Source organism: Chiloscyllium plagiosum, chromosome 3 (assembly GCF_004010195.1).
Source record: "Chiloscyllium plagiosum isolate BGI_BamShark_2017 chromosome 3, ASM401019v2, whole genome shotgun sequence".
NCBI lineage: Eukaryota > Metazoa > Chordata > Chondrichthyes > Orectolobiformes > Hemiscylliidae > Chiloscyllium > Chiloscyllium plagiosum.
This window is the reverse complement of record NC_057712.1, coordinates 77,654,844-77,672,291: the sequence shown is the minus strand read 5'-3', so window position 1 is coordinate 77,672,291 and position 17,448 is coordinate 77,654,844. Positions and strand designations below refer to the sequence as shown.

At 41.1% G+C, this 17,448-nt stretch overlaps 1 long non-coding RNA gene across 1 annotated transcript in view; it reads right to left on the bottom strand.

Annotated features, from left to right (window-relative positions):
* Positions 1-10,090: 10,090 nt before the first annotated feature.
* The window catches only part of LOC122548651, a 101,579-nt gene continuing 94,221 nt past the window's right edge, over positions 10,091-17,448 (bottom strand). Inside the window, exons 4-5 of the long non-coding RNA XR_006311291.1 lie at positions 13,968-14,097; positions 10,091-10,486 (exon numbers count right to left, since the gene is read on the bottom strand). This is a non-coding gene — a long non-coding RNA (uncharacterized LOC122548651). The remainder of the gene's footprint in view (positions 10,487-13,967; positions 14,098-17,448) is intronic.

The window sequence follows — 17,448 nt, the reverse complement described above, 5'->3', positions numbered from 1 at the left end:
ACTGTTGGAATATTGCGTGCAATTCTGGTTTCCTTCCTATCAGAAAGATGTTGTGAAACTTGAAAGGGTTCAGAAAAGATTTACAAGGATGTTGCCAGGGTTGAAGAATTTGAGCTATAAGGAGAGGCTGAACAGGCTTGGGCTATTTTCCCTGGAGCATCGGGTTTTGAGGGGTGACCTTATAAAATCATGAGGGGCATGGATAGGATAGACAGGACAAAGTCTTTTCCCTGAGGTCGGGGAGTCCAGAAAACGAGGGCATAGGTTTGGGGTGAGAGGGGAATGATATAAAACAGACCTGCAACATTTTCACACAGAGGGTGGTACGTGTATGGAATAAGCTGCCAGAGGAAGTGGTGGAGGCTGGTACAATTGCAACATTTAAGAGGCATTTGGATGGGTATATGAATAGGAAGGGTTTGGAAGGATATGGGCCAGGTGCTGGCAGGTGGGACTAGATTGGGTTGGGATATCTGGTCGGCATGGCTGGGTTGCACCGAAGGGTCTGTGCTGTACATTTCTGTGACTCTATGACTCTATGACTTGGTCCACCCCCAGGAAACTCTCAGTGATTGAAAGAGCAATTATTACACAAGGCATACCCAATTTAAACCAATCGAATGCAACACCTGATATAAAAACCACCATCACTCACAAATGACTGCCTTTGTGTTCAAGAATCCTAAACCCAACCTGAAATTAAAGATTTTGATCCCAACCAAAGCCCCAAATTTGTTATGGAACAGACCAAATCTCTCAAAATTTATTAAGAAGATAGCCTAGACCCTAATTTCTTCTTACTTAAAGTTAAGTGTGAGGCATGGTGCTCCAGAAACAACAAACAGGGGCAGGACTTAGACAATTATTGGGACAGCCTTGGGTAGTGTTGTAGAACAGAGGGACCTCGGTGTTCAGGTACATAATTCTTTGAAATTTACATCACATATTGACAGGATGGTCAAAAAGGTGGTTAACATGCTTGCTTTCATTGCTTAGTCCTTTGAGTATGGGAGTTGGGAAGTCATGTTGAGATTGTACAGGATGTTGGTTAGGCCTCTTCTAGAATACTGTGTTTAGTCTTTGTCACCCTGTTATTGGAATGATATTATTAGTTAGAGAGGGTCAAAGAGATTTACCAGGATGTTGCTGGGTATGGAATGTTTGAGTTATAGAAAAAGGTTAGACAGGCTGGAAGTTTTTCCACTGGAGCATAGGAGGTTGAGAAGTGATCTTATAGGTGTTTATAAAATCATGAGGGGTATAGATAGCAATAATGCTCATAGTCTTTTCCGTAGGATGAGAGATTTCAAAACAAGAGGGCATATATTTAAGGTGAGAGGAGAGCGATTTTAAAAATATAAGAGAGCCAAATTTTTTATATGGTTTTTCTGTTGAATGAACTTCCTGAGGAAGTGGTGGGTGCAGGCACAGTTGCAACAATTAAAAGGCACTTAGATAAGTAAATAAATTGGAAAAATTTAGAGGAATACAGGCCAGGAGCAGACACGGGGGAATAGTTTAGTTTGGGATTATATTCCACATGGGCTGGCTGGACCGAAGGGTCTGTTTCCATGCTGTATGACTCTATGCAATTTGATTGGTCAAACTACCCAACTTTAACCAAAACACATTTCATTTTACACTACAGTTTAAAAATGCAGACAAAATAAAAATAAAAGAACTATCTTAACTGCAACTCTGTTGAAATGCTTAACAAAATAATATATGTATCAACTCCTACTAATTAACTGATCCAACACAATAATATCCCATAAACATATGCTTGCCAAAGGTAAATTCAGTAAAATAGATGATCTCACATGCAATTCTAGCAGCAGGAAGGGATCCCCAGCTTTTAGCTGTAACAGAGAGAGGATTAAGAACTTTCACATCCAGCTTCAAGCCCCCAGCAACAGCTGAAAGCTAAAACTAAAAATCCTGATTCTGTCAGAGTTTGGCTCCAACCATTCAGGCTGCTTCTATTGTTCCAACTTAAAAAAATGCCCAAGGACTCAGAAGCTGTTTACTTAACTGGCTTTGAGCAGACTGCTCGTCATCTCTGTCTCAACCTATCTTCATTATAAAAAATACAAAACACATCCCTTAAACCTATAATATCATCACCCTTACCATTCTGTCAGCGACAGATGTATCTGTCTATGACACTATTGGTAAGAGTGATCACCATACAGTTCTTGTGGAGACAAAGTTCCATCTTTACATTGAGAATATTGTCCATAATGTTGTGCGGCACTATCACCATGTTAAATGGGACAGACTTCAAACAGATCTAGTAAGTCAAGCCAGGGCGTCCATTGAGGCATTGTGGGCATTCAACAGCAGCAGAGTTGTACTCCAGAACAATCTGCAACCTCATGTCCCAGCATATTCCCCCACTCAATCATTACCATCAAGCCAGTGGAAGAGCCCTTTTTTAATAGAGAGTGCAGGAGGGCATACTTAGAGCAGCCTAAGGCATACCCAAAAATAAGGTGTCCACCTGGTGAAGCTACCAAACAAGACTACTTGCATGCCAAACTGTACAAAAACACAATGATAGATAGATCTAAGTGATCCTATAACACGCGGCTCAGGTCTAAGCTCTGCAGTCCTGCCACATCCAGCTGTGAATGGCAGTGGACAATTGAATAACTCACTGGTGGAGGAGGTTCCACAAATATCCCCATCCTCAACGATGGAAGAGCCCAACAAATCATTGCATTCCTCGCAATCTTCAGTCTGAAGTGCTGCATGGATGGTCCATCTCAGCTTCCTCCAGTGGTCCCAGCAATACAGATACCAGTTTTCAGCCAGTTTGATTCACTCCATATGATATCCAGAAATGGTTGGAGGCACTGGAAATTTCAAAGACTCTGGGTTTTGACAACATTCCGGCCATAGTACTGAAGAATTGTGTTCCAGAACTTGCCACTCCCCTAACCAAGTTCTTGAAGTACAGTTAAAGCATTGGCATGTACCAACAATAAGGAAAAGTGCCCAGATATGTCATTTATGCAAAAAGCTGGACAAATCCAACCCGGTTAATTACCATTCCATCAGTCTACTCTCAATCATCAGTAAAGTGATTGAAAGGTGTCATCAACTGTGCTATCAAGCAGCACCTGTTCAGCAATAACCTGTTCAGTGACGCCCAGTTTGGGTTCTGCTGGGGCCACTCAGCTCCTTGGTTCAAACATGGACAAAACAACTGAATTCCAGAAGTGAGGTGAGAGTGATAGCCCTTGATATCAAGGCTACATTTAACCAAGTTTGGCTTAAGGAGGCCTGACAAAAACTGGAATCAGTGGCTATCAGGAGGCAAACTCTCATCTGGCTGGAGTCATTCCTGGCATATATGAGGATGGTTGTGGTTGTTGGAGGTTAGCCATCTCAGCTCCAGGAAATTTCTGCAGGACTTTCTCAGGATAGTGCCTAGGCCCAACTATCTTCAGCTACTTCATCCATGACTTTGCCTCTATCATAAGATCAGAAGTGGAAATGTTTGTCAATGGTTACACAATGTTCAGCAGCATTCACAACTCCTCAGATATTGAAGCAATCCTGTTCCACTTCAACAAGGTCTGGGCATATCCAAGCTTTGGCTGACAAGTGACAAATAACATTCATGCCACACAAATGACTATCTCTAATAGGAAACAACCTAACCACTACTCTTTAACATTCAATGATATTCCCATCACTGAATCGCTGACTGTCATCATCCAAGGGATTACAATTGACCACAGACTCAACTGACACACCATATAATAATAGTGGCAACAAGGACAGGCCAGAGGCTAAGAATACTGTGGCGAGAAACTGAACTCCTGACAGCCCAAAGTTTGTCCATCATCCACAGAGTACAAGTCAACATTGTGATGGAATACTCCCTCCTTGGCTGGATGACTGCAGCTCCAACAACACTCAAGAAGCTTGACACCATCCAGGAGAGAACAGCCCGCTTGATTGACACCACATTCACAAGCTGAAAATGTGTTGCTGGAAAAGCGCAGCAGGTCAGGCAGCATCCAAGGAGCAGGAGAACCGATGTTTCAGGCATGAGTCCTGAAGAAGGGCTCATGCCCAAAACGTCGGTTCTCCTGCTCCTTGGATGCTGCCTGACCTGCTGCGCTTTTCCAGCAACACATTTTCAGCTCTGATCTCCAGCATCTGCAGTCCTCACTTTCACCACATTCACAAGCATCCACTTCATCCACCACTGACACTCAGTAGCAGCAGCAGTGTGTACAATCAACATGATGTACTGCGGAAATTTACCAAAGATCCTCAGACAGTATCTTCCAAACCCATGACCACTTCCATCTTGAAGGACAAACAGATACATGGGAACACCACCACATGCAATTTCCCTTCCAAGCCACTCAGAATCCTGACTTGGAAATATATCATTGTTCTTTTAATGTCATCAAAATCCTGGAATTCCCTCCCTAAAGGCATTTTGGGTCAACCCAGAACATATGGATGGCAGTAGTTCAAGAAGATAGCTGACCTTCTCTCGGGCAGCTAGGGATGAGCAATAATGATGCTGACCAGCCAGCACTGCTCATATTCTGTGAGTGAATTTTAAAAAAAGGGAATACTTTCAAAGCCTTTTATAAAATACTGGCCTAATTGACTTGTTTATGACAGATTTTGCATTTGGCCAAATGAATTTGAGCAGAAACTCAAGCTGACATGATGTGAACAGTCCTCAAAAGATATGTCAATTGTGCCTGGATCACCATCGGGGACCAAAGCAGAAGCTCTACTCTCATATTGTAATGAAATAGGATTGGTTACAACAATAATACTAAATGCTCATGTGGTGCAAGGAACAGAATGAAATCGCTTAATTTAGCTACTGGTTGACTCTCTAGTTCGATAAAATGGTAACAATCCTCTTGGCTCCAAGATGTTGTGAATTCCATTTTTTTTCAGTCCGCTGATGGCTATTTTTTAGGAATTATGAATTCAATGTGGTGGTTGTTTGATGGTAAATACCTAGTCAAATTTCTGCAAAATGAGTATTTGTCCACACTTGTTTTAAAAGTGAGGCAACTGTTTCACATAATGCAGTCAATACCTCCTGGTGAAAGCTCTGAGACCAACCTGACTAATCAACTGAATATAATATTGTCAAAGTATCATCTTTATCTCTATAATAGCATAAATTGTATTTAGCCTTGTATATAGTTAGAGTCATTCAGTCATAGAGATATACAGCACGGAAACAGACCCTTCATTCCAACCCATCCATGCCAACCAGATATCCTAAATGAATCTAATCCCATTTGCCAGCACTTGGTGCATTTCCCTCTGAATCCTTCCCATTCAGATGCCTTTTAAGTGTTGTATAATTACATACACCACACTGTGTGAAAAAGTGCCCCTTTGATCCTTTTTAAATCTGTCCCCTCTCACCCTAAACCAATGCCCTCTAGTTTTTGACTCCCCTTCTGGGTGGAAAAGACCTTGGCTAGTCATCCTATCCATGCCCCTCATGATTTTATAAACCTCTATAAGGCCACCCCTGAGCCTCTGATGCTCCAGGGAAAACAGCCCCAGCCTATTCAGCTTCTCCCTATAGCTCAAACCCTGCAACCTTGGCAACATTTAATGGATGGCACAGATAAAAAGCAAACTTAAGATTTTTTTTGGGACGTTCAAACACTATTTTATTTCTAGCTCACTTTGAAATGGCTAAAGCTCAAATTTGAAATATTATCCTGAACATATTTCATAAATGCCTAGGCATATTGTGAGCAATAATGCAATAAAATAACAGAAGCATATAATATTTTTTATTGAAAATATTCATTGCCTTCAGCACCTTTGTTACTATGATCCTGCAAAATTGGCATGATTTTTAACCTGAGAAACATAGCAATTGCTTGAATTTGACAGGTGTCTGCACATTCTAATAACACAAACCATATAATGCATTTAAAGAAATGGTGTGGCCAATCACATTGCGCAATGGATGCCACCCAGTCAAGATATGAGCAGACAGACTCCCCTATTTGCACATTTTTGAGTGCTTATACTGACACTTCGATTGTTTTCAAGAAGAGAGTGGAATATGAATCAAATTGCCATGATGATGAAAGAAAAATAATATAAAAACATAAATTATTCATGCAAAATTCAAAATACAGAGACTTTAACAACAAAAATTACATTTAAAGTGTTAAACTTGCAGATTTCCTAGGTTTCTAAAAGGCTGCCATAGTTACAACTTCTCTTTAGCAAAATAATACAAGGCCCTGGGTTCTCTTCACTTTGTTGGTTTGGAGAGTATAGATGTCTTTCAAGTGCAATCATAACACTATGATCTGCAATTGCTTGACTGACTTCCTTCACGTAACACTCTGCTCTTCACCTCTTTGATTATGTGTCTGGGTTTTAGTACCCTCATGTGACAAGAGAACCTGAAGTGCATGTCAATGTTGGATCTTCTCTAACATATATTGCTAGCACCATAGTTAAAGCCTAGCTGCACTTCAGGTACAAGGCTGCCAGCTAAGAAGCGCCTTTCACCCTGTGGTGGTTGATTATCAACACCGAGGATATGGCCTGAAAGGGAAGTTAGCAACCTGTTTTGCCAACTAGTGATGTTGAAGCAAACATCAGATTATCCTGCTGACTACCAAAGTGGGTGATGTATCAGACTCAGCAAGCCTGGAGTCTGATAGCAGCTCTGGTTAGTTCTGTGCCATGGGCAAAAATAAACACCTGGTTATAGAGGAAGAATGTAAATGATCTTCTGGGCTCTGCAATGGTAAGTGCCACCATCTTCTCTCTGCTCTGTCACACTCACAGGGCCACCATTCATTTTGACTCAGCCACTGCAGACACACATCACCAAGGGTCACAGATATCAGCTCTCACTATTGCATGGCTCTCACTCACCTCATCCTTCCAAACTGCTAACCCTTCTGGTCCTCTGTTTTTCTACCCAATCACTGGAGACACCTCAACGTCTCTCCTGCTGCTGCATCATCACAAATGGCTCCTGCATCTACTTGTATTATACCTAGTCCCTCCCTTTATCTCATTGCAGGAAGGAATGGCCTATGACTTTACCAAGAATGCCAATGCCAATGGGGGAAGGGGAGGGGAGGGGTGTTGGCAGATGACCAACATCCAACTCCTCACTTCATATGAGGTAAAAAACATCTGGCTGAAAAAAAGCATGACCATTCATGGAGGGATGGTGAGAAGTCACTGGGCACCAACCCATTAAGCTTTGTGTTGCTTCCTGTGCTGTGCCATTCTTTCCATTTCCTTGATGCTAACTCATTATGAACCTGCAACCTTCTTAGACAATTCTTTCTCTTCTCTTATGAACCCAATGAACTTTGTTTAGAAACAGCCAATTGCAGTGATCCTCCACTCCACCTCCACCTCTGAAGCGGAAGACACTCAACTCTTATTGGCTACACAAACAAGACTTCCATTTGCACCCTCCACTCGCTCAGAGACTTTTATCTTGGTGAGTTCTCTTTCTACATTAGACTCAGTAGCATGGTTGGGTGAGCACATCACTGCCACATCGCCACAGTTGGCCGAGGAAGAAACAAAGGCGCTGGCACTCTGAGGTCTGCCAGAGACTGGGCATCTCTTCAGGCCCAGGCTGAAGATGGTCTCATTAATGACTTCATGGAAATGCACAGGCAAACCTGCTAGAGGATCGAATACCATCAATGACAGAGCAGTTGCCTTCCAACATACCTACAGACTCTTATATATGAGTAAAAGGATGGGGAAAGAAAAATACTTACTGACAGTACATAGTAGTATATGTGCCACTTCATTGTAAATGACTTTGCACTTTTATAATATAACAGTCTAGCACTTGTAGGATATCTGCTCTACTGTCTTTGTCACTGTCGGACATGGTGAAGTCACACCCATATGAGAGAGGAACTTCCTCTTCAGACATCACAAAGACAAAAGACGTTGTCAAGGCCAAACATTGCTCATCTCTCACAAGTAACTGACTCCTTGACTGCAGATAGCACCAGGAGCTGGAGATCCATGAACAGGAATATTGAAGACTTTCAAGGTGTTGTACTTCAATGTGGACAACACTGATGCTAAATACAATATGGAGGGATTATAGCAATGTCTAACCTGCAAACATCTTCCACACTTTTGATGTAAAAGACGAATCTGAGTACAGAATCACTAATGATTTTACACATTTTTGTGGGGAACAGTTTGTTTTATGTTTGAGCTTTTCAAGGAAGTGCACTACCAGTGAAGACTGAGACATCCGAAATGGAATGTTCAAATGTCTAACCATCACCCCCCCCCCCCCCCCCCTAGCATATTAGAGACTGTTGGAGAAACTCAGCATTTCTGATGAAGAGTTATATTGGACTGTCTCCACAGAAACTGCAATACTTGCTGATTACCTTCATCAATCTCCGTATTTGTATTAGATTTTCAGCATCCATGGAATTTTGCCTTTAACCAAATCCAACTCATTCAACATAGAAATGAGTTTCAATTAGGTTCTCTCTGGCTTCTCAGTCTCCAGGATGTAGAGGTGCTGGTGTTGGACTGGGTTATGGAAGATTTTAGCGAGGTACTCATCCTCATCAATAATGTGTTTCAGGCTGTGAAGAACATGGCATAGTTTCTCTGCTCCTGGGAAGTACTGGACAATGAAGGGTACCCTATCAATTGTATCCCTTGTGTCTTCTGAGGAGGTCAAGACTTCATGCCTAAAATGCATTGTCACCTCTTTTATACTGCTAAAACCCTAAGTCATCTCGGGCAGTGACTTGAAAGAAATTCTGGGATTTGCATATTAGTCAATCAAAACCTATATCTCCATTCTAACTGACTAAAGATTCAACAGCCATCTTAAGCGTGTTCAATTTGTTCACATCAGTTGTATGACCGTTTGATCTTTTACTTATAAATTCTGTGTCCAAAGTCTCCCTCTCTCACTAGGACCTGAAAAACAAGTGAAACTCCAAAAGCTTGTGGTTTCCAGTAAACCTGTTGGGCTATAACCAGGTGTCAGGTGATTTTTGACTTCCTTGGACTCAACAATGTATTGCTGTATCATGGTCTCCTGAATGTCCCTATCTCCCTCCCAGTCAATGTCCTCATCCGCAACTTCCTCCTCAGAAGATTCATGTTCCATCTCCATTTCCTCTTTCTGAGGGCATTCCCCTTTGTTGTCTCCAGCTGTGAAGAGCACAGCATTTGCAATGATGCAGCAATGTCTTTCTGAATTACACTGCAAGTCTCAATTGGAGTGGCTCAGGCATGAAAGCATCATCTTGAGGAGAACAATGTTTGTCTTACCATGGCTTTGTCTGAAGTGTAGGCAGCATTATATCTTCATTATGCGACAATCTGAGAATTTTGTAAAGGTGACATGAGCCATATTTGAAGGCTACTCCTTGTCTCCTAGCAGCCATTCCTGTATGATCCAATGACCTTAGAGGGAGGCAGGAACCTGAAACTTCTCCAATAATTAAAAACCATGACAGCTCCCAGGATATCTAGCACAGAAAATGCAGCATCAGTGGGCACATATAACTTGAACATTGAGGAGTGGAAGAACCCTGGTTGAAGAACTCTGCAGGTAGGTGACCATGCACTGCAAAGCTAAGATCTGTAGCAGACGATAGTACTGTGTAGCTGGCTCCAGGTGGAGAATCCCACTCCCTGAGCTGCTTGGCTGTACACATTATAGGGCAAGGATATGATCAATGAATGAATTAGCTTTAATTTTGCATATGCTCAGTGAGTGCAGTGAAAAGTTGCAAAAAGCTGCAATCTATAGAAAATGCATCAGGTACAGCTCAGATACTTTTGTGGGTCAAGGATTGAGAGATACCACACAGATCTCTTGGTGTTTATTGAAATAATTATCTGTTGGCATAAAAATTCAGGACAGCTATAATCTTGATGGTCCTCAGGAACAAACAGTCACTCCCCAATACTTCTGGGTTCATCTCCTCATAGAGTCATAGAATCCTACAGCATGGGAATAGGCCCTTTGGCCCAAACTGGTCCATATTCCCAATGAAGGGCTTTTGCCCAAAACATTGATTTCTTGCTCCTCAGATGCTGCCTGACTTGTTGTACTTTTCCAGCACCACATTCTTGACTCATGCCAACCAAAATGTCCATTAATGCTAATCTCCTGCTGCAACCCATGATCCAGTTCAGTAATGATGGTCTGGGACACCCTTATTCTGTGTGTTTCTGAGTGCTTTGGACAATGGTATTGAAGCCTGTAACTGCAGGGGCACACCATTCTCCACCAGCTGCTTGGTGGACCTCACCTGCTGCTTTTTTTCTCTCAGGAGGCTGTGTGGCAGTCACTGCTGGTTGCTGTTCTTGCTGCACTTGCTGATGACATAGTAAATGCTGTCTCTTTTTACATTGTCTTCATAGATGAAGCAACATCACAAGGATTCCAGCCACGGTGATTTCCACGTCAGAGAGATGAGCTGATAATCTGTGGGAAAACAGCACTATTTCATTAATTGCACTCCTGAACCCTCAAATTAATCACAATGATGCCTTAAATCATGCCTCACAGTGGGGCATGGAAACTCCATAAAAAAGTCAATATCATGCCTCACTGAGGAGTTCTGAGGTATACAGTTACAACATAGAACATAAAACATTACAGCACAGCACAGCACAGGCCCTTCAGCCCTCGATATTGCACCAACCTGTGAAACTAATCTGAAGCCCATCTATCCTACACGATTTCATTTTCATCCATATGTTTATCCAATTACCATTTAAGTGCCCTTAAAGTTGGTGAGTCTGTTGCAGGCAGTGCTTTCCACGCCCTTACTACTCTCTGAGTAAAGAAACTACCTCTGACATCTGTCCTAGAGTGATCTGAGGAAAAAAAGCTCTCACTGTCCACCCTATCTAAACCTCTGATTATCTTGCATGTCTCATGTTACGACACAGGGTAAACTCTCCTGCTTAACTTACACTAGCAACATAGAAAAGATTTATCCCACGCAGTAATCTGTGAAAATTCAAGGGGCCAAGAACTATTTAAAGTAAAAATTAACAACTTTATTTCTTAAAGTATAACAAAGAATAATTAACTGATAACTATTTACAACTCCTTCCTCTAACCTATCTTGTACACTTCCCTTCTACAATACTAGTCAAATAAAAGCCCCCGATTAAGATTTATCAAAAATTCAAGTTTTCAAAACCAGCCAGCTGTCGAATCTTCTATTTGGACCTTCCGCGTCTTCTTTTCTTCTTCTTTGGGATAATGCTTCACAGGTTACTGATCAATAAAGATACCTTTAAGAGAACTATTTTTCCGGAGATTTTACATACTGGTGGCATGGCAGTTCTCCTCCCAACTGTTCATTTTTCCCAAGTCTTATACTCCCAAAGCATTGGATTGTGTCATTGGCTTTGAAGATTGTCAATATACTAAATTCAAACTGGATTGGAGTTTGGTTTCTTTTGGGGTATAATTTAAACTGATGGCCTAATTCGAATCTACTTTTGCGTCCAGGCAACCAACTACCCTATCTGCTGGACCACATGCTACATTGTATCTTGTTGAGAACATTTGGTGCTGTCAGGTAGTTCTACTAGCTTTTAACTTTCTTAAAGGTACAGTATACCCACATCTTCATTACACTCAATTAAGTCACTTCTCATCCTCTTCTCTCAAAAGAAAACAGCCTCAGGACTCTTAGCCTTTCCTCATAAGACCTTCCCTCCATACCAGGTAACATCCCAGTAAATCTCCTTTCCAAAGCTTCCACTTCCTTCCGACAATGCAGTGACCTGAACTGTATGCAATATTGTATGTGGCCGCACCAGAGTTTTGTACAACTGCAACATGACCTCATGGCTCCGAAACTCAATTCCCTCTAACAATAAAAGTGAACACACCGTATGCCTTCTTAACAACTTAATCAACCTGGGTGGCAACTTTCAGGGATCTATGTACATGGACACCAAGATCTCTCTACTCATCCATGTTACCAATTTCTGATCCAAACAACTAAATCACCCTCAATCCTATGCCTCCATATTTTGTGCAATAGCCTAACGTGGGGCACATTACCAAATGCCTTACTGAAATCCATATACATGTCAACCACTATACCCTCGTCCACCTGTTTGGTCACTTTCTCATAGAACTCAATAAGGTTTGTGAGGCACAACCTACTCTTCACAAAACTGTGTTGATTCCCTATTCAACATTCCTTTCCAGATAATTATAAATTCTATCTCTTAGGACATTTTCCAACACTTTACCCACAACTGAAGTAAGGCTCACTGGTCTATAATTACTAGGGTTGTCTCTACTCCCCTCCTTGAACAAGGGGACAACATTTACCATCTTCCAGTCTTTTGGCACTATCCCTGTAGACAATGACGACATAAAGGTCAAAGCCAAAAGCTCTGCAATCTCTTCCCTGGCTTCCCAGACATCTTAGGATAAATCCCATTTGGACCAGGGGACTTCCCAGAATTGCTAATTCATCATCCTTGCGAATGTTGATCTCATCTAGTCTAGTAGCCTAATCTTGACAACATTGTCTTTTTCCAGTGTGAATACTGACAAAGAATATTCGTTTAACGCTTTCCCATCCTTGGACTCCACGCACAACTTCCCACTTCTATCCTTGATTAGCCCAGTCTTCATATACCTATCAAAAGCTTTAGGGTTTTCTTTAATCCTATCTGCCAATTACTTCTCATGTCCCCTCCTGGCTCTTCTTAGCTCTCCCTTTAGTCCTTCCTGGCTAACTTGTAACTCTCAAGCGCCCTAACTGAGCCTCCACATCTCATCCTAACATAAGCCTTCTTCTTTCTCTTGTCAAGAGCTTCAACTTCTTTCGTAAACCATGGCTCCCTTGTTTGACCACTTCCTCCCTGCCTGACTGGTGCATACTTATCAAGGACATGCAGTAGCTGATCCTTGAATAAGCTCCACGTTTCAATTGTACCCATTCCCTGCAGTTTCCTCCCCTATCCTATGCATCCTAAGTCTTACCTAATCACATCATAATTGCCTTTCTCCCAGCAATAACTTTAGCCTTGTGTCTGGTCACATCAAGTGCCTGACTGACTGTAGTTCCCCTTCCCCTTAAGGATTGGTTCCCATGGATTTTCACACAGAGCCATTTGTTGAAGTTATTGCATTACATTTGTTGCTTAAGCTTCTGGCTCAAGCTGTCAGTGTAACATTGATGTACCATGGCATGTACATGTCCCCTGACTGGTCAGTGCTTCTAACTACAACAAACTGCCTACATCTTTTGGTGTGTTAAAAATCAATAGATGCTACAGAAGCTGGCAGGCCCTCAATAAGCAAACATTGAGTACAAAGAAATGAAGGTAACATCTGTAAGATGCAAAGGTGCAACCTGTTTAGGTGCTTGAAACATTTGTGTGTTCCTGCAGCAAAGAATAAGGCTGAAACATTAACATTTGTAGGTGTCCCTGAACTCTCAAGTCAAGTGTTGAAGGGCCGAAGTGGCATGTGAGTTGAACCGAGAGCAGACATGGTGATCTGATGAAACTGGTTTTACTGAAAGTGAGTTGTGTGGACGATGGAGCGAGGACAACATTTCCCATGGAGTGGACGGGGGTGCTGTGGTGAAGACAAAGTTGGATGAAACCTGGTGAACCAAGTGACGAGTTGCTGTTGTCATGTTTTTGCTCTGGCTTTCATGTTACAATTTTATACTGTCTAGTTTCTTAGAAGGAGAGAACAATTGAAAGTGGCATATAAATGAGGCGAGTTGTGTTAATAATAAGATGCAAAAATTTGGAATTAATTAACACATTTAATTCGCACTCCTCCACAATGCGATTGGGACTCAATCTAAAAATTCACTGTTGATGTAAAAGTGCCTCTCAGGTTTTCTCCTGCTGATTACAACTTTTCACCCGATTTAACTCAGACTATCCCAACAACTGCAGTGATTACTAACCTTCTCGAATCCTGATGGTTACTTTCCACCAGATTTGATTACAGAGACTTTTCCTCCTTCCTATTTGCTCCAGTCTACCCACAACATTCCTTGCTGCAGATTCCTGTCACGGTGTCTGTTTGGCCAGCAGCTGGGTGGAAGTAAAGGAAGAATAATGAGATCCTGCCAGACTGCCACATCTCCTATTTTGCTACAATATTTGGTTTTGGCCTTCTACACATCCTCTTCACACCCTCACACTTATCTGGACCAAAGGGTTAACTAAGTAATAATCATTAACAGAGAGTGTGCACATATGCATTTTTTTGTGTATGGATGATGCAAATATAAATCATTTGTGGAAATATAATTTTAAATAAAATTGAGATTGGTGATCAGTTAAACGTATTGTTTAGCACATTGCATCTCAAGGAGAAAATGTAGTCTGAGCTGTTATTTAGACTGCCTCTGTTCAGTTATGGTAGTTTTGAATTGTACCTTGTAATTTATGTTGTCTTCTTCCTATCAAAGTGTATCATTCACACTTACTTGCATTCAATTGCAGCTATCTCATGATCACTCATTCCACCAGCCTGCTCCTGCATTTTTGAACTATATCTTTAACCAAAAAATAACTTGCAACAGTTCCACTGGTTGTGCACTTTGTAAATTTTGAAATTGTTCTTGTATCCACATCTGAGTAATTAACATAGTAAAGAACATTTGTGGTCCTAGTACTGATACCTGGGGAACACCACTGTATGACTTCTCCCAAACTTAATGCATCCATTTACTATTACTCTTTGTTTCCTTGTTAACAGACAGGTATGTTATGTTCAAAGACTTTCATGCCATACTTAAATGAGGATACAAATCTGTATTCTTAATATTAATGTTCAAAATATATGCAGTGATCTTAACCCTGCCTGGCAAATGTAAACTTCACTTCTCTGAGTAGGTGGAAAACATACCGACCTGAAACAGATAGTTGTTTTCCTTAAATGTGAAATATTGCAGGTGGAACAGAGCTGGTGATTTTCCCTGGGGAGCTAAGTGAGGAAGTACTTGTTTCTAATCCCAGCTAGCTGAAGCTAACAGGGAAAAGAATCATGGCCAGAAACAGTCTCAAGTTGAATATAACCCTCATATTTCATTTTTAGACAGAATCAATTGTATTTTATAACTAATGTCTAAATTTGCAACAGAAAGTCAGCAATCTTAAAATTAAATATCCAGTTCTGTAAAATCTTCCATGTTACTCTTGCAAAATCATTGGGTGGAATCATATGCAATCTGAATGACAGGGACAACGTCTCCAGGGCACCAGATCCATACATCCTACATTCACGGCTGTCAACTGCCAGCCTTCCATGATCCTATCTTTGCTTGTTGTTGATGTGCTCCAAAGTACAACTCTGAAGCCTAGAAACATCCCGCAAGTTGAACCAAGGGGTGCCATGAGGATCATGAGGATCATGGAAGATTTGTTGGGGAAGGAGACTGATCAATCGAGGAATTCCTCCATCAAAGCAGAGAGAAGGGATTTGTTTAGAAAACCTTCTGATACATGGTTGGGGAGTAACAGGATGTAGGGATTGGGGGTGTGAGTGTTGAGGTTAGCAATCTTATGAACAGGGAAGATTGAACATATGAGAGACGATTGTTGGCCTAGGGGCAGGAATCAGGTTTGGTGGAATCTGGAGCTTTGGCCGGTGGAGATTGTGGTTTAGGGAGCATCTTTGGAAATCTTGTAGAGGGAGAAGGCTCAATCTATAGGGCCCTTGATCAGGCACTTGGAAGTAACTGATGTGTGTGACGACACCTACGTCCTGACTCCAACATGTTCTTGTGTTGATGCAGTTGTTGGCTTACCCAGTACTTGAGGCTATCTAGACAGCAGCAAGTAAGCTGAAAATCTGCTTGAAGGTGAGGTTTGCAGCCTCATTATCATGTTCAAAACTTGCAGCCTCAATTAGGGCTGGGAATTATTTTACTCATTCAACAACAACAATCACCTTTCTATGTTTCAGGTATGACACCAACCAGTGAAGAGTATTTCCTCAGATTCCCATTATGACCGATTTTGCTAAGGTTTCTTGATGTCAGATTCAGTCAAATGTGACCTTGATGTCAAGGGCAGTCACTCACACCTCATCCCTGCAATTCAACTCTTTCGTCTATGTTTGAATTAAGTCTGTAATGAGATCAGGAGCTGAGTGGCTCTGGCAGAATCCAAATGGGACATCTGGGAGCAAATTATTGTTAAATAAAACTTGCTTGAAAGCGCTATTGGTGATGTCTTCCATCACTTTACTGATGATCAAGTTGGTCTGAAATGTAAGGAATTGCCATGTTGGATTAATCTTACTTTTTGGGGACTGATGCATCTTGGCAATTTTTCACATTGAACAGGGTACAGCTTGGTACAGCGGTGCAGCAAGTCCTGAAGCACAAATCTTTCTCACTGTTGTCAGAATACTGTCAGGGCCCATAACCTATGCAGTATTAATGGGCAGATTTGTCTTAGGAAACAAATTTATTCAATGTTTTAATCACCACCTTTTCAAAATATGCTCAAGTCTGCTTTGGCCTCTGTTTAAATCTTTCCCCATAATTTGTCAAGTCAATATTGCTCCTATTGCAAGCTGACACTGAAGATGTTTAACTTAAACTTACACAGATGTTGTGTGCAGTATTGACTAATGATTCACAGAGGTTAAATGAACATACCACTAATGTAAATGGAAGCTTTTTTAAAAATTAATTGTTATCATGGACACTTTTTTCATTTCAGAATTGAATATTTCAGGAAATAAGTACTAGATATCTTTGTCATATATAAAAATGAAATTTCTGTATTGTTGTAGATTATACTTAGATAAAACTGAGCCTTTTAACAAAGACAAAGCCTTAATGAAAATGTCATAATTCAGAGTCAACAAAAAATCGGTACAACCCTGGGTTAATTTCTATTGACAACACTGTATTCATTTTCCATTAATCGGGGCAAGATTAATTAAGCTGTATCAACTGAAATACTTTGAGAGATAGATATAGGTAATTTCTCATATTTATATCGGCAACAATGGAGCTATTGATATCTGCTATTATTCATTCCACAGCTTATCATACCCTACACAATTCAAACTTGCTTGCTTTCCCCCCTGTTTAATGGGCTGTTAGGTAATGACCCAGACCTGTAACTCACTCAATTTAGTGACTGATACGACTTCAGCATGAAAAATAAATAGATGTGTATATTCAGTGCTGCAGTTGTGAATATATTAGGCATATAGTGACATTTCATTCATTTTCTCCATTAATAAGGGTTAGGGATAGTACACAAATCCCAAGTTATTTTTTCAGCAGCTAGTCTTTGACAATTTTGCCTGTTTCAATTAGTTTATGCAACTGTTGTGCACAAACATATCCCAAAGAGTAGTTTACTGCTCCCAAAGGGTACCTTACCTCCACAAATGATGCCTCAGGACTTGATCCAAGG